Consider the following 3,583-nt stretch of genomic DNA (forward strand, 5'->3'; position numbering starts at 1 on the left):
GGAACTACCGAGGGAAATTTGGTTATCCATCCATCCATCCACCCATCCATCCATCCATCCATCCATCCATCCATCCAAAGGTTGACCGACATGACACACAGCTTAGCGCTGTCATAAAATCAGATGAAAACATCATCATGAAAAGTTCGCACAAAAACAGCTAAAAGTGAAGTGAAGTCAGGTGGACAGACCGCCGTCTGTTCTGCTCCGTGTACCGACGTCACTGTTCTGTTCTGTTAGTTGTGTAAAGTGTGTTGTAATGACCTCGATAACCGTCTGCTGCTTATGTAACAACTTAAAGCAGCGTGAAAACCAACAACTTCTGTACAACCATGTCCACACATCAACAAGTCCGTCACGGAGTCGTCAACCACTCACCTCTTACTGACGCAGCTGCCTGTGAGTCCGGGAACAACACACACACACACACAGTCGACAGAAAGTAATCAGGTCCAAGGAAAGTCTCCAAACTCCTTCACTTTTCCGCACTTTGAGTTCGTCTCCCGACTGCAGCGCGGTGTAAACCAAACGCACGGCGTGAGTAATCGAACCCTGACCAGTGTGTGATCACTACGACCACCGTACGCTCCGCTCCATTGTGTGAATCTGCTGCTCGTTCTCGACTTAATTTGATGTTGAGGACGAGGAGCCTCAAAGCGAGGCGTATTCAAATGATCCCGACAGAGCCGGGAAAGCTGACCAATCAGAGCGCGAGGGCGGCAGTCTCTGGGGGAACCAGAGGCCAATAGAAACAGGGGAGAGGAAAAATCGAATGCACCCGCTGCTCTGATTGGCTATATCACTTTCCCCGTTCACTCCATTCCTTTCAACCGCAGCCAGATGAAGAAGAAAGGGCAGGAGAAGAAGAAATAGAGACGGCTGAATGTTTTTGTTGGAGAGGTGTAAGGTTTCCACCCGGAATGTGTTTGTGTGCGCGCCTGTAAAAGTTGTTCTCAAATAAACGTTATGTAAACGACTTCACTGAGCCGGAGCAGCGAAACAGGAGAGAAGTTTATTTTTGCTCCAAAGCGCTTGAAAAAAGTGCCACAGGTGCGAGGATAAGAAGAGACTCAAGAATTAAAGGCGAAGTAAAAACACATCAATAACTTCGTCATCAAAAACAACAGAAAAACCTGCGGATGAAAGTATTGGATAGAATAGACTCGAGGTTACGCTGTGTTTCCTCTGCCTGTACTTTCTCCTTTTCCATTTGTTTACCTAGAAGACGTTTCCCAGCCACACTAGGTGGCGCTAGTTCAAGTCAAAACAGTGAAACGGGGAGCAGCCTGTTGAGAAGGATTATCTCTGAACTAGTCCCCTGTACAGTGACTGTAAACCAGCAATCTCCAAAGGATCTGACGACATTTTAGTACTAACCTCAGTGGTTGTTACTAACTATAATTTACTAGCAGGTTTACACCTCACCATAATGCTGAAGCTGTGCTTACAGCACCCCCTACGGGGGGGCAAAGGCAACCAGAACCACAAGACACCTTACAGTTACATTAATGCATTTCGCAGGCCAGAATCAAACCCAAGACTCTCAGCTTCTGAGGCAGGCATGCAAACCGCTACACCACAGAACCACAGTTCATCAGAGGTCTAACACTGTCACGTTACTCACAATATTCAAACAAGTGCTGTGAAAATGTGATAGCTCTTAAACACAAAACCAGATGTGTAACCTGTATATGTGTGTACCTGGGTATATATGTGTGTTCCTTCCTGGTACTGGTACTTCACACATTTGTACTTTTCTTAGGCTCCACACTGACCACTAGTGGCTAAAGTAACTTTTCATCTTCCAGGATTTAGAATAAATAATGCTTTTGTCTTGATAAACGAATGGTATAAAATCACTTTTTTTAAGGAATCACTTTATGAAGACGTCATTGACCATCGCACAGATATTATTCATTACATTTGATGGAAGAAGGTTGACGTTGTAGTCAGGACGATTGTCTCTGTATAATCGTCCACAGTCGTTTCTCTCTCTCTGACTCCAGCAGTTTTAAACACACGTTGGATATAAAAACACACACCCTCTCATTTCTAAATTTGATTGAGTAAATGTTTAGAAATATATATATACACTGGGCTGCCTCCTACGGTCTAATTAAGTCAACAACCCTCCCACTCCAGTACCACTCCAGTACCACTCCAGTACCACTCCAGTACCACTGCAGTACCACTCCAGTACCATCCACCTCTTTTTACTGCATAAACATCCACTTACATAAACACAGAGTTACAACAACAGCGGAGCCGCGGCCCTGAGGTCGTGGGCGGCGTTCACTGACGCCTCTTTCATTCTGACACGTCATCACTGAGGCGAGAATAGCTGAGGCCTGCACTCCTACACTACGGAGGCACTGAAGCACTGAAGCAGCTTCTGGGTGAGTGGTCACCAAAAATACACAAGAACAAAACAAGAACAAAACAAGCCATGCTCATGTATATGGATGAGCCTGGTCTTCAGCTGGTACTGACCATGGGTGAGATGACCATGGGTGGGATGACCATGGGTGAGATGACCATGGGTGGGATGACCATGGGTGAGGATGAGCCTGGTCTTCAGCTGGTACTGACCATGGGTGAGATGACCATGGGTGAGATGACCATGGGTGGGATTTGGTTTCACACTTGGCTGGTGATGATGACTTCCTGGGGCAGATGAAACCACGGACTGAAATCTTAGGAAGATTAGACTCCCACAGATGAACCCCTGGTGGTCAGCTGCTGCAACAGCACCAACCATCAGTCTCATATGTTTCATATATTTATATATTTCCCTGTTATGCATTTCCTTTGATGTTAATGACAGACTGTGTACCAATCCCAGTTAGGACGGTTGGTACCTTCCAGTGGACTAGTTTTGGACCAGTTTTAGGACCATGTAGCTTCTAGAACTTGTAATATTTGGTACTGTGTGAACCGTGGACTGTGTGAACCGCCCACACGCCATGACTGCTGGGATTGACTCCAACATCAAATCTTCTTCTAGTATTCCTAGCAGGGTGTTTGTCAAACACTCGTTGTTGTTGTTGTTGTTGGTTTTCACTCAGACTTCCANACTCCCTCCTGAGCTCCAGGCTATCTACCCAGACCAGTGAACTACGATGATTGGCCAATATCTGAAGAAACTGGTTTAGAGTGTCTCCTCTGATCAACAGTCGTTGACCTGGTGAAAACATCACGACTGTGACACTTCTTTATAGTGAACACATGGAGAAGAAGCAGCAGAAGAAGAAGAAGAAACCCTGTGGTTCAGTGTGTGACCGTGGGTGGGATCACACTGTGACAGCTGAGTGACATCATTACAGTGCAGGGGGGGGGGGGGGGGGGGGGTGACGGTTGATCGGGGGCAGGGGACTGTGAAGCGTGAGAATCAGGGGGAAGGGGTGTAATGGAGTCAGGCAGCGGTGATGGGGGGGCACTTTCATGGTGACATTCTTTTCTCTGAGGAATTCACGTGGTCAGACATCGGGAAAAGAAAACTTCATCTGACAAAATAAAATTAAAATAGAGAAAGGACAAACATGAAGACCACCAAAACTGAAGGACAAACATGAAGACCACCAAA

This window comes from Cynoglossus semilaevis, chromosome 14 (genome assembly GCF_000523025.1).
Source record: "Cynoglossus semilaevis isolate Cse_v1.0 chromosome 14, Cse_v1.0, whole genome shotgun sequence".
Lineage (NCBI taxonomy): Eukaryota > Metazoa > Chordata > Actinopteri > Pleuronectiformes > Cynoglossidae > Cynoglossus > Cynoglossus semilaevis.